The sequence below is a fragment of the Bos grunniens genome, chromosome 27 (assembly GCF_055505025.1).
Source record: "Bos grunniens cultivar Pamir isolate PY7600 chromosome 27, Bosgru_T2T1.0, whole genome shotgun sequence".
NCBI lineage: Eukaryota > Metazoa > Chordata > Mammalia > Artiodactyla > Bovidae > Bos > Bos grunniens.
The window spans coordinates 45698137-45712565 of NC_141191.1; the positions used below are offsets into that span (position 1 = coordinate 45698137).

Below are 14429 nucleotides of genomic sequence, written 5' to 3' on the forward strand. Positions count from 1 at the left end.
CTAACTTAGAGCGTTTTTGAAAGACAACATCATTTGGCATCAAATAGCTGTATGTTTGGGCCTCCTGGGCTTCCCTGGTGGCTCAGACAGTAAGGAATCTGCCTGCAATACAGGAGACCCAGGTTCAGTCCCTGGGTGGGGAAGATATTCTGGAGAAGGGAATTGCTAGCCACTCCAGTATTCTTGCCATGGACAGAGGAGCCTGGCAGGCTACAGTGCTTGAGGTTGCAAAGAGTTGAGCACACCTGAATTAATAAACACACACACAGCTTATGTTCCTGGTGGTGGTGGTGGTTTAGTCGCTCAGTCATGTCCAACTCTTGTGACCCCATGGACTGTAGCCCACCATGCTCCTCTGTCCATGGGATTCTCCAGGCAAGAATACTGGAGTGGCTTGTAATTTCCTTCTCCAGAGGATCTTCCCAACCGAGGAATTGAACCCAGATCTCCTGCATTGCAGGCAGATTCTTTACCAACTGAGCCACGAGGAAAGCCCCTATGGGGAGCTTCCCCTATGAAGGAAGCTATGAGGGGAGCCCCATGTTTCTGATGACAGCTTATCTTTTAATCTAAAGATTCTGGGCACCTCCTAGGTCCCCACCATTCCAAGGGGCCAAGAAAGACCCTCGCAGTTTGGAAAGCTTCTAGACCAGGGGTTGGCTAGCTCCTCTTGGAAAAGGCCAGGGAGTGACTGTCTCAGGCTCTGCGTGCCAGGCAGTGCTGGCGCAGGTATTCACTGTGCCTGCGTAACCCCAACGCAGCCACACACTCCAAGCCAACCAAACAGGGCTGTGCTCAGATGGCCCGCTGGGTTTGACAGAGGCCTGAAACATGCCAACCCCTGGCCCCTTTACAGAGGTTTGTGAAGACAACGCTTACTTTCCTAGAGGCAGAGAGTGGTTGTCATGACTTTATAAATTCTTAATATCTTTCTTTTAATAGAGAGGAAAAGTGCTCCACAAACCAAAAACAAACAAACAGACAAACAACCAAGTTCTTCCTCATTGAATGCCAAGTCTGGAGGGAAGTTCTTCCTCGTCGAATGCCAAGTCTGGAGGGAAATCAGAGTGTGTTCGGCCCACCACTTGGCACTAGTGGCACTGAGCCTGCCTGCCAACGCAGGAGACATAGAGGCGCAGGCTCGATCCCTGGGCGGGCAAGATCCTCTCGAGAAGGAAGTGCAGCCCACTCCAGTATTCTTGCCTGGAGAATCCCATGGACAGAGGAACCTGGCAGGCTACAGTCCACAGGGTCACGAACAGTTGAACACGACTGAAGTGACTTAGCGTGCATGCATCTCTTGTTCTGTAGACATGGAAAGTTAAGGCTCAGAGAAGCAAATGGTTCAAAACAATACACCTTATGAAAGAAGCTTACAGTTCTGAGTCCCTGTCTTTTGATTTTGTTGTTGTTGTTTAGTCACTAAGTCATGTCTGTCTTTTTGTGGACTATAGCCCACCAGGCGCCTCTGTCCATGAGATTCTCCAGGCAAGAATACTGGAGTGGGTTGCCATTTCCTTCTCCAAGGGATCTTCCCAACTCATGGTTCAAACTTGCATCTCCTACTTTAACAGGTGGATTCTCTACCACTGAGCCACCAGGGAAGCCCAATCTTTTGATTATCAAGTATCTATTGCAGAAAAGGCCAAAGGGAATCAGGAAAGTGATTGAGGTCAGGCCCAGTATACAGACTGTGAGTTGTCAATACTTAAAACTTTCTAAACTTTGCTTTAGTTATCATTCATTTGCAGCCTGATAGAAATCAGTAAATAATGGAAGCCATTAGCATCGCTGATGTTTTGTGAAATGCCCCCTGGGGACGCCACAAGCATTAGCAGAGGTCCAGATTTTTGTCTCCAAAGCAGAAGGGGAAATTGAAGGAGCCTGATTTCTTCCTTGGGAAAAGCAGCATGTCTTAAAACTTTCAGCCGAAAACCCTAAACTTAAAAGGCCGATTTTCTGTGGTGCCGACATTGCTGCGACACCTCCCATCTGGCGTTTCTCCCGGGTAAATGCTTGCCATTCTCTCCTATCTCACAGTTCCTGCACAGCTATGCCTGCCTTAATTTAAGCCATTGAAGGAATGTTTGTGTGTTGTTGAAAATGAACCTACCGGAGGGGTTTCCCTGGTGTCCAGGGGTCAGGACTCCGTCTTCCAGTATAGCGGGTGTGAGTGAGTATCTGTGAACTGTAAGCTAGAATCCCGCATGCCTCATGACCAAGAGGTCAAACATGAAACAGGAGCAATACTGTAATAATTCAGTAAGGCGAAGGTGAGGTGAAGTCGCTCAGTCGTGTCCGACTCTTTGCGACCCCACGGACTGTAGTCTACCAGGCTCTTCCATCCAAGGGATTTTCCAGGCAAGAGTACTGGAGTGGGTTGCCATTTCCTTCTCCAGAGGGTCTTCCCCACCCAGGGATCGAACCCAGGTCTCCCGCATTGTAGGCAGACGCTCTACCGTCTGAGAATGGTCCACATAGAAAATCTTTTTTGAAAAACGGGTTTATTGGAGATTAAAACAATGTACTAAGTGGAAGCAAAGTAGTTTTACCTCCTCCTGTTATAGAAAAGACGCTAAAAAAACGACTTTCTATCGTGTTCCTTTTACATACATAAGAAAAGGACAGAAAACGTGCATTAAGCTGCTAAACGCTGTGTTGACCTTTGTAATGGCATTTACTTCCCGTGAAAAGTACTTGTGAGTTTAGAGCTATCACCCCTGGACGATGGAGAACGAGCTTCTCGTCACTCTGAAATGGCCCTACGCTCGCCTGGCCCCAGGACCACTGGTCCCATGAAAGTCCTCGTCGTGGCTTTTACTGGGCTGTTGGTGTTGTTTGGGGTCCTTAGCCCTTGTTTTCGCATGTCTGGCAACTCAGAGAGCAGAAAGAAAAAATAAAGAGGCCTAAGGGACACGTGAAAAAACTATGACCCCACCCCCACCCCTGAAAGCTCTCACAATTTCCTAGGCTATAATTTACAATCTTTACAAAGACAAAAACGGAAAAATTAATTTCAAGTGCTTTAAATTAATCTATGCAATTGGGATTGGACTAAGCTTTATATACATGTAGCAACATCTTTTATATATATTAACAACATTGCTAATCTGCTATATATATATAGCTGTCTAGATAGATAGATACAGCTGATTAACAATGTCGTGTAATAGCTTCAGGTGAACAGCGAGGGGACTCAGCCATGCATATGCATGCAGCGTTCTCCCCCGAACTCCCCTCCCACCCAGGCTGCCACGGGACACTGAGCAGGGTCCCCTCGCCATGGAGTAACCTACAGTCCTTGTTGGTGATCCGTTTCAAATACAGCACTGTGGACGTGTCCAGCCCCAACTCCCTAAATATCCCTTTCCCCCCCGGCAACCATAAGGTTGTTCTCTGTGCTTCTGTTTTGTAAATAAGTTCATTTTATTTCTTTTTATATTCTGCATATGAGGGATGCCACGTGATATTTCTCCTTCTCTGACTTACTTCACTCAGTATGATAATCTCTAGCTCCATTCATGCTCCTGCAAATGGCAATTTTTATGTACATTAGATCTCTTTAAGCTATGCAACTTGGATTGGACCAATCTTTCTTCAAATTTTTTGTATTAGTATAGCCGATCAACAGTGTTGTGTCAGTTTCCGGTGGACAGCAAAGGGACAAAAACTGATTTCAGTAGTGAGGGAACTCCTTAAGAAAAATCTGAGCAGATGCTGGAATCACATATTGGAAAGAGAAAAGTCAAGCATAGGAAGAACCGAGTCTGCCAAGGTTTAAATAGCAACTGGTGCTTCCACAGCAACAATTTTCTTTGAGAAAATCTACCATATGCTTTGTGTGAAGTCCATCTGCAAATGTAACACCCAGATGCGTACTCTTCCTCCCAGAAATGCTACACTATGGTTGAATGTCGTCTGCGACCTAGAGAATTGATAAAGGGATGCCATTCTCGTCTTCTCTCTTTTTTTCATTTTAAAAGCAATAGAAAGATAACTGTAGAAATTGTAAACTTCGAAAGAACAAGAAATAAGAAACAGCACTCATTTCAAATCTCACTCCCCATCTCATAACCACCAGTGTGTTACTTTTACATAAATATGATCATATTCTTCCCCCCTTTGTATAACTTGATAGATCATTCCATTCCCATTCTTCTTCAAAACCATCTATTTTAGTGGTGGTATTGGTACGCATTGGCATTTTATTTACCTTTGTGAAAATAAACCACATATACATAAGGTTAAAAAATCACATATTCACGAGTTTGGGATGAAAATATGAATTTTCCCCATGAAAGGCAGACATTTTAACAGTATGATAAAGATTCTGTACTCCCCAATTAGCCTGTGCATCCTCAAACACAAATACGTGTGTGCACAAATACGTGTGTGCACAAAGGGAATCACAACACACACGCTGTTCTCTGCATCCAGATCCTTATTACTTAACGTATTTAAGTAATAAATATGGAGATCTTTACATACTGGAGACCTTTACAAATAGACCTGTCTCAACCCAGTAACAGCTGCGAAATGTTTCACTGTAAGGTCTGGGCATACCTTCAATGTCCCATTGAAGATTTCTGAGTCCCTTTAGTTTTTTGCCATATTCTGACAACACTGACAAACTGAAAGAAGCCAAGAAACCTTATACATGAAGGTCATAGGATATTCATTAATTACGTCCAAAGTCTGTCACAGGAGATGGGATAAATGCAATAAAACGAAGCAGTCCTACTAAATACTTTTAAGCATGTTGGATCTTTGTGTGGTATTTAACTGAATTTCTCATTTTGCATTATGTAATTATTTCTAACATAAACATACAAATCCAGAATTTTCTAATGACAGACTATACATAAGGCTGTTTTCTGACCTTGTATGTCAGTGACTTCTACCTTCATTCCTCAGGGAGAGTCATTTGCAGGAATGCAGGTCAAAGGCATCTATTAACTTTTGAAAAATTAGTATTAATTTATATGTTTAACAAATGAACACATGCTCATACTTCGAGAGTCTCACCAATCTTTAAGATTTACAGCAACACTCAAGCCAGTATTTTGCCATAACTCTCCCCTTCCTAGGTTCTGCTCAGGACTTTCCACTTTCAGTTCTCCTGTGTGTCTCTTCTGTTTAACATTTCTTTTAACCACTAACAGGGAGGTTATTGGTTTTGGCTGATTTATAATGTTAGACAGTGCGTCCTGTATTTTTCAATATGAATGTGTGAGGCACCCCCCCCATCCTCCAAAGATAATTGTGTTATGGATTTAATTAATTCAGTATTTTGTGTTTTCTTTATTGTGCCTGTTGGCATAGGGTTCGTGGGAAAGTCAAATGAGGGACTATAATTACTTTTACTTTATTGTCTAATTTCTTCTTGTATTTCCTGGAGTGAAACATGGTTTGAATTTTTTCAGTTGCTTAGGGCTTTAGGGATGCTGCACCGTTCCCCACACTTTTCAAGAGCACGTGGCCCAGCCTGTCAGATTCTCTGTCTGACCCCTTCTTTTATTCCTCCTTCCTGACGCCCTCTGACTTCCACCTCAATCTAGGATAGCAGCCGTCGGGTCTTCTGCATGGCTGGTTTTTCACAACATTGGTCATCACCTTGGAAATTCCAGACTTCTAGCAGGTGTTGGAACCCTGATTCCCATTTCCTGGGCTCCATGCTTTCTCTGGAATGAATGTGACCTCCTTACAAGGAAGCACCTCCTGCTGTGATCAGAGAGGGCAGAGGTTAATCGTTGGAAAACTTAGAGTCTTAGAAATGGTTTCAGTCCGCCCGCACACTGCATGATGTGTTATAAGTGAGGATCCTGATTCCCATTTCTTAAAATTTAACTTGGGCCCTCTCTCTCGACACGTGTTCTTCTGTGTAGGATACGTGTGTGTGTGTGTGCTGTGCTTAACTGCTTCAGTCGTGTCCGACTCTCTGCTACCCCGTGGACTGTAGCCCACCAGGCTCCTCTGCCCATGGGATTCTCCAGGCCAGAATACTGGAGGGGGGTGCCATGCCCTCCTCCAGGGGCTCTTCCTGAAAATCCAGGAAACAAGCCTGCATCTCCAAAGTCTCCTGCACTGGCGAGCGGGCTCTTTACCGCTGGTGCTGCTGGGGAGCCATGTGTGTGTCTCTGTGTGTGTGTGCATTTATATGTGTCCTATATATGTGTGTGTATGTATGTGTATATAATTTATTCTCCTTAACTTTATTTCTGGATTTACTGTTATGCAAATAGAAAATTGTGTGTGTATATATGTATATATATTCTCTAATTTTGTTATCATTTCTCTCTTACTTTCCATCTATTTTTTATTTCTATTCCTTGCAAGACATCTTAATTTCCCTTCTAATGCTTCTATTGAATATGTTCTCACTCCTTTCATAGTTTAATTTCCTAATGCTCTTCTCATCTGATTGCCCCCTTTTCAAGCCATTCTTTTTTTTTTTTTTTTTTTTGGTATGCTGCAATATTAACATGCACATCTTTGGAGTTTTTGGAGTTGTTAACTATGGTTTTTCCTTTTTGAAAAAGGCATCCTCAGCGCCTTGGTCTCTTGTGTTTCATGATGGAGAGTTGCCTCAGATATGTGCTGGTCTTTCTGCTCATTCATGTTAAGGAATGATGCGTTCCAAGGATGATGGCGTAGCTGGGGGGCAGCTGGTGAGCTTCACTGCGGTGATCAGGTGGAAAGATGGCCTTTTCTTGGCAGCTTCTAAAGTGCCAGCCTCTGAGTGGAGTTTTCCGGGGGTCTTTCTGCTTCTCCTGAGAAGGAGCGTCTAGCGCCCCACAGGGCACGGGTGTGTTGGGTTGACGGCCCCCAGCGTCCGGATGCAGCAGAGGCCTCGGGCGGAGGGCGCTGTTCCCCTGACTGCATCTGCACGTTTCTGTTTTATTTTCTCCCTCTGTTTATGTGCCTCACATCCCCACGTGGTCTTTGAAGTCTCCTTTCTTCTGCAAAAGTAGAGGAGGAACGCCCGCTTCTCGTACCCTCATCTGTGGAGGAAACTCACAGCTCCATTTCCCAAGTCGTTCAAAGAACCTGGAAGCCGGCGCACTAACCTCGCCTCAGTATCTCCTCTCTGTACGCTTAGCTTCAGCTCCGATTGCTTTGCTTGATCATATGTTTTCCTCCATTCCCTCTTTATCTCCCCAAATTGAGTTGACATCATTTATGTATTATTGTTTCCTCTCATTTCTCTGCCCGTATGGGTTTATACTTTTCTTTTTTTCTTGCTGTCATTTAAGTATGGTTTCAGGCAAGAATGAACATAAACACATGTGTTCAATCCATTGTGTTTTATCATGAGGTTTAAATAAATATAAACTTTCTTTCTCCTTCATTTTGGCAGTGTAAGTCCTGAAATAACGTAACGGGCTACTTTGCATGGGGCTCAGGGAAATCTATTTGGAGGGTTAGGTTTGAGAATTTGTTTCTGGTTTAAAAGATAAGGTTCATTTATACACAAAAAAAAATCCATTCATTTCATTCATTAGCATACGTCCACAGACATTGCAAAGCTGAATGCTAAAAAAAAAAAAAAAATGCCTTCGATAGAACTTGGTTCCATCAAACAGAAAAGCATAAATGGCTTCTGTTACCACTGAGGCTATACTGTTCCAGATCATAGTTTTTGCAAAAAGGGAGGCATTCCAGAGTTGTTTTTCTTCCCTGATGGCACAGCATAGATTGATTCAGAGATAATGTACAGGTTATGTGGTTTCAGGGCGCTGGGAATGGGAGAAAAGTTTCTGATTAAAGCTTTTTGAATAATTCTTGCTGGAGGCACTTTATTCCATTTACTGTGAATTGTGTATATATTTAACATCTGAAATATGCCAAAGCAAACACTGAAGATTAAAAATAAATAAATAAAATGGCTTTCCCAGAGAAGTAGTGTATTTTCAAGCCCTGCTCGGCTTTCTTGGAATGAGACTGTGAGAAGCATCTCTGGTCAGATCATTAGCTGGTACACGGTGCCTGGGATGCAGCGGCCTGTCCTTTCCTGGACACCAGGATCTCACTTGGCATTCGGAGCAGCTTGTAGATTTCTGCCTGAGGAGCACTGGAAAAGGAGAGCCAGAAAGAACTGAGTTTGAGTCCCATTTATGGCTGTGATGTTGAGAGGCTGGGAACCTGCGCGACCCTCTTTGAATAATAAAGGTACAGATGCTGTAGAAAGATTTCATAAAGGTGAAAAGCGGTGTGTGTGCGTGTGTGTGCGTGTGTGTGTGCGTGTGTGTGTGCACGTGTGTGTGTGCACGTGTGTGTGCGTGCGTGTGTGTGTGTGTGTGTTAGAGGGAGAGAGAATATCTGAAGGATTTCTCTGGTGGCCCAGTGGTTAAGATGCTGCACCTCCAATTCAGGGGCTGTGGGTTCGATTCCTGGTTGAGGAATTAAGATCCCTCATGCCTCAGGGTATGGTCAAAAAAAAGTTTAAAAAAGTAGACTATTTGGCATTTCTTTATAGCATCCACTAATTTGAAATAACCATCTTGAAGTCAGGTAGATAGAACAGACATGCCCTCCCCTTAGAAACTCCCGGGCAGACAGAACGGGGAGTGTGATTGTGTTGGTATTTGTGGAGTGTGAGGCCCAAAGATAGATCTCTAGGTAAGTAAGTAGCCCACACTTAGAGTCCGCTAGGAAGGGAGGTTTCCATTCTTAAGAATACCCATCCAAAGGCTGATTATAATTTCCTTTTAAATATTTGGATTTTGAAGCCATAATGACATTCTTCCTCTGTATAGGCTGATTCTGAAAGTTTTATTCTTGGCAGAATTTGCTCCCACTATCCCGGTCCTAATACCCGTAGTGCACGAAACGACAGACTTCTTCCAGGAGACGGATAAGCCTGTGCCTGCGAGGCCTGGCTGCCCAGAACGAGTCTGGCAATGCTGATAACGGCGCTGCCATCTCTGAGGTCTGATGGAAGAGGAGGGAAAAAAAGAAAAAGAAAAAACTCACTGCCACAACTTTCTTTCTGGAAGACTTGACTACGTGCTGTATTTTTAGTTCTGTCAGAGGAAGTGGGTGTCGATCAAGATATTTTAGGAATGGCTTAACTTTCCCCAGCTATATTGTGAGCTTCTGAATGTGCCCTGATTCACAGAAATATCCGCACATTGGTGAGGGAAAAGATCAGTAGGCTTTGTCCGGGGGCTGCTATTTTATTTCCTCATTTATTTTTGCAGAAAGCATCTTTCAGCTGGCGCCTGTGCGCAGAAGCGCCGGGGAAGGGGCCCGCGCTGTGGGAACAAGGCTGGAGAAACCGCTGGCTCAGATGGATGCAGGGAGGGGCGGCCCTGCCCTAGCGCGGTGCTTCTGCGCAGGAACCTGTGCTGTGCACGCTTTGTTAGACCCCTGTTCTAGACGGACTGTCTAAGTGCAGTGAGGCCTCTCTGCAAATGCTTTTGCCAAATGGCCACGTGTGGTGACACTACCCAGGAGGCTCAGAGGTAAAGAATCCGCCCGCCAATGCAGGAGACGCGGGTCTGATCCCTGGGTTGGGAAGATCCCCTGGAGGAGGGCATGGCGACCATCCCAGTATTCCTGCCTGGAGAATCCTGTGGACAGAGGAACCTGGCGGGCTGCAGTCCATGGGGTCACAAAGAGAGTCGGACACGACTGAGCGACCGAACAACAAGTGACATCTAAAGTATCTTCCTAAGAGAAGATGCTTTTCCTTCTATGGGGACGATTTTCAGGCTCTTCTCTCTGCACTGTTATGATGGGATGCTTGAGAATCTCTGGGAGACCTTGCTTCTGAATATGATTTAATAAAAACCCTGATTGAACAGAACCCTTCACGCACAGAACCTTGAGTCAGGGGCTCTTTTATCACCTCCTCAGGCCTTTCCTCTGTCAGGTTACTTCCCATGTCCACCTATTTCCACCACCAGAAAATTGTAAGGCGTGGGGGCTCCCAAATAAGATTTTTCAGTGGAGTGTGGTATTCTCCTCCTAGGATGATCTTGAGATATTGAGCTAAAGGGCAGGAGGGTTAGTGGCCACTTACTCTGCTGGGAGATCAGGAGTGTGAGCGGCAGCACAGGGGAGGCGTCCATGTTGTCCTGAGGTCTCGCTTCGCCAAGTCTGGACGCGACCCGAGCTGCACAGCAGGTTTTCCGGTAGGTGGACCCAAGTATCCAGGATGCGAAGGTAAATCAAGTCCCTGTCCACTCTCCCCCTTAACTGTGTTCAGCACACCTTAACTCTCATATCCGTTATTTCAAGCATTTTATCACCCTCCCTCACCCATAGAGCAATGGCAGGGAACTAACACTAATCAGGTTCTCATTGTATTAAATATAATACGTAGTAGACCATGTTTTGTAAAAGTATTGTGTTCTTTCATTGTCTCAACAATCCTAAGAATATTGATTTTGTTATATTAGCATATATTACTTCCCTGGTAGCTCAAATGGTAAAGCGTCTTGCTTACAATGTGGGAGACCTGGGTTCGATCCCTGGGTCGGGAAGATCCTCTGGAGAAGGAAATGGCAACCCACTTCAGTATTCTTGCCTGGAAAATCCCATGGACGGAGGAGCCTGGTAGGCTACAGTCCACGGCGTCCCAGAGAGTCGGACACGACTGAGTGACTTCACTTTGTAGTCTATATTACTCAGGTGTCTTATATTCATGTTTTATTTGTAAGGAAATGGCTTCAGAGAGGTGACGTGACCTGCTCAAAGTCACACAGCAAATCTTTAGAGGCTGAAAGGTAATGACAGGTTGAAACAAAGATACAAATTAATTTGTTCATCTATCCATTGTATGAAAATTAAAATGATCAGAGTCTAGATAAACAGGTCCTGAATTAGAAACTCATTTGACCTGAGTCAGCTGGTGACCTTGACAAAACTGCTCCATCTCCCCCAGCCTCATCAGTTCCCTCATTTTAAAACGATGTATTATATTTACTCTGGTCCCTAAATCCCCTCCAGGTGACATATAAGTTCTCTCAGTTCCACGATGCTCTCCAGCTGGCAGGCACCACTGAGTGTTGCCCAGATATGAACACAGACAAGCGCACGCACACACACACACACACACATGCTCTTGCAGGAGGAGCTGTGGGTCTCATGAAAGCAGAGCACTGTCTTCTCAGAAAGAATGACGCTAGTGGTGCATTAGATGAGATGATGAGAGAGCTTCAGTCTACTTCTAGTCCTGAAATGAGCTGCTTTCATTAAAGAGAAGCATCAGAGAGTGTAGGGTAAATCATACACATGAGTCTTCCCTCTGATGGAGATGAGAAAAAGCTGAGAAAGTGAGGTGCCTATTTTATTGGTAGAGGCAATTTTCATCAGTTTGCGCAGTGATGAAAGTTGCTGGTCATTCCATCCCCATTTAGCCCTTTCAGCTCTCACTAAAGGTTTTTTTTTTTTTTTTTTTTTCCCCTGGGTCAAATGCCATTTCTGGGATGTCAATTATTTGATTCATTTCGACCTGTGGGCTGGAGGTCTACTTGTAAGAAATTCCTGAATAAACCACAAGATCCTATTGTAGAGCACAGAGAAGTATATTAAGTATCTCATGATAAACCATAATGGAAAAGAATATTTGAAAAGAACATACGTGTGTGTACATATATATATATATATATATATATGCTGTATATGCTTCTCAGGTGGTGCTAGTGCTAAAGAACCCACCTGCCAATGCAGAAGACTTAAGAGACACGGGTTCGATCCCTGGGTTGGGAAGATCCCCTGGAGGAGGGCATGGCAACCCACTCCAGTATTCTTGCCCGGAGAATCCCGTGGACAGAGGATTCTTGTAGGCTACAGTCTATGGGATTGCAAGAGTCAGACACGACTGAGTGACTAAGCACACACACACATATACATGTGTGTGTATGTGTGTGTGTGTATAACTGAGTCACATTGTACAGCGGAAATGAACCCAACATTGAGAATCAGCTATACTTAAATTTTTTAAAAAAATCAGGAAAAAAATGTTGTCTGCAGTCTGGTAAAAGAGGGAATCTTAAAGACCGATGTTGCTTCAAGTCTGTAACCTTCACTACTCGGAGCTTAGGAGTCATAATAATAACAAGACTGCTCTGTTTATTCAAGGTGTTGGCTCATGTCTTCAAGAACAGCAAGGAAGTCTTGGTCATTCTCCAGCCTGAATTTACATGAAGGATTATTAGAGCTGTGGCTCATGAAACATTTGCCCCAAATCACTTGTAAAGGAATCGTTAGTCAAAAAGATCTCTATAAGAATTTCTAATTTTCTCAAAATATTTTATATCTCGTGGACACTCAAGACCTTGATAGTCCTTGGCACAGCCTTTGATACATTAAATATTTGTTGTTCATGATTTGTTTCCAGATGAAGTCTAGCAGGAGTTGAAATAAATTAGGAATTTGTGGCGTATTTTAGGCACTGTATCTATTTTAGTTGTAGAGAGGCTGATCACCTATTAAGGTAGGAGAGAATTCAATTTCTACCTCCCATTCCATCTAACATTTTCTTTGAAAATGCATTTTTTTTCCTCTTGCTGAAGTCCATTTTCCCATCTTTATCTTTCAAAGAAGGAATAATTATCCTATTCCTAGACTTCATATTTATCTTGTACCCTTTTCTTTCACTTTCTGAAAGATTAGTATAGCTGACCTTACCTTCTCTTCTTCCCTCTCTGTTATAATCTCTCAACTGCTCCATCCAACTTGAGGAACCCATTAAAAGCATTACCTCAAGATTTCTCAAACAGTGCCTCTAAAGCTGATTGCTTCAAATGTTCGCGTCTTATGTAACTGCTGTGACCCCTTTAGAAATACCCAACCAGCAGTCATGCTGAATGGATCTCCCAAAAGTCCTTGGTTTTGTGGTTGTTGTTAATATGTGAATGTTTTTATTAGTCACCTGATGGAGAAGGTCCTAGAAAAAGATTCATCTGGGGTAAGTTGGAGAAAAACGGTTTAGGGACAAGGAAGTAGGTCCCAGGAGGTCCTGTGAGTCACTCTGCCAAAATGTGAGGGCCACCCCCGCTGTGCCTGTGGATACTCACACGTCTGTGTCTCTGTGCATCCCCGTGTGAACTGCCATCTGCCCCTCACGTATGACATCTTAAGTATTCAAAGAGAAAGGAAGAAGTAAGCAGTCGGCCAATTCACTCTTAAGATTTAAAAAGAGGACATATTCATGTTTTCCGTAAATAAACCAATAAATAGTGTAAATGCATATTTTATCCATATACAAAAAGACAGAAGAGCACACAGGCTGCACCACAGAAGCAAAGCAGGAGAGGAAGAGTCAGGTGTGAGGGAAACCCAGTGAGTGCGACGCCCTTGGTAGACGTGCGGCGGATGATGCTGGAAGCTCAGCTTCTTTACACACCGATGCCGAATCGAATCTCAGAGACAGGACTTTGGGTGAGGTCGAAAAGGGGAGCGTTATTACTCTGTCGGGCAAAGGGGGACACGGCGGCCTCCAGCCTCAAAACACTGTAGGTCCCTGCTCGGAGAGGATAGTATGGTGAGAAGGTTTACAGTCAGGGTTCAGAGAGGCCGTGATCAGCTCATGCACGTTCTTCTGATGGGCTGGGGCCGAGGTCAGCGCAGGGCAGCATCGTCAACCTGCAGGTCCCGCTGGTCTGTGCTCTGCATGCGAGTGGGCGGCACGCCACTGGTTACTCGGTAACTCCCCACCCGGAAGAGGTTTCAGTATCTGCAAAACAGCCCGGAGGCGCTTCTGTCTGTCCCCTGATGCGGAACCTGGGCCCCGCCCCGAGGCTGCACTGTGGTTTCTCTTGGCTGTTTCTCTCTGGTCTTGCGTCCCTTCTCACTTGAATCTGCCCAGTGGAGCTCGGGGAAGGTCGTGGAGGCTGACTGAGACCGTTTCCTATAATCAGAGGACTAGAGTACACGGCAGGAGAAGGCAATGGCACCCCACTCCAGTACTCTTGCCTGGAAAATCCCATGGACGAAGGAGCCTGGTAGGCTGCAGTCCATGGGGTCGCTAGGAGTCAGACACGACTGAAGCCACTTAGCAGCAGCAGCAGCAGCAGGGCACTCGGCAAGGCGTGGCGCCCAGGCGCCCCACAGCGCCTGCTTGGTATCAGTAATGGGCCCTGTGTCTAGAAGCCTCTGGACACAAACACTCTGCTAAGCTGTTACCGTGCTTTCAAATGAGTGAAATTCGTCTCGTAGGATTTTTAGGAAGATTAAAATAGTTAATAGAAGTGACGTACTCAAAATAGTGCCTGACACGTGGTGCACGCTGTATGGTTTTATTAGTGGTGGTGCTGGCGCTCCAGAAGGATTTGTCTCCTGTCCAGATGGTTGTGTATGTGTATGAAAATACTCAGTATTGCAAGCCACTTTCACATAAAATAAGTAAGCTCACTCTTCTTTATTCTTCTCAGTTATCAGGTCAGCCTTGTAAGACAAGGCTTGGAAATGACATGTAGAAT

General features: G+C 44.6%; 1 protein-coding gene and 1 long non-coding RNA gene across 3 annotated transcripts in view; both read left to right on the forward strand.

The window, feature by feature from the left end:
* ZNF385D (zinc finger protein 385D) overlaps positions 1-14429 on the forward strand; it is a 1003514-nt gene that overhangs the window by 603275 nt on the left and 385810 nt on the right. The window lies entirely within an intron of this gene.
* Positions 7924-9824, forward strand: LOC147343907 (uncharacterized). The gene is made up of 2 exons (XR_015156404.1): positions 7924-8169; positions 9201-9824. It is a non-coding gene; the product is annotated as an uncharacterized LOC147343907 (long non-coding RNA).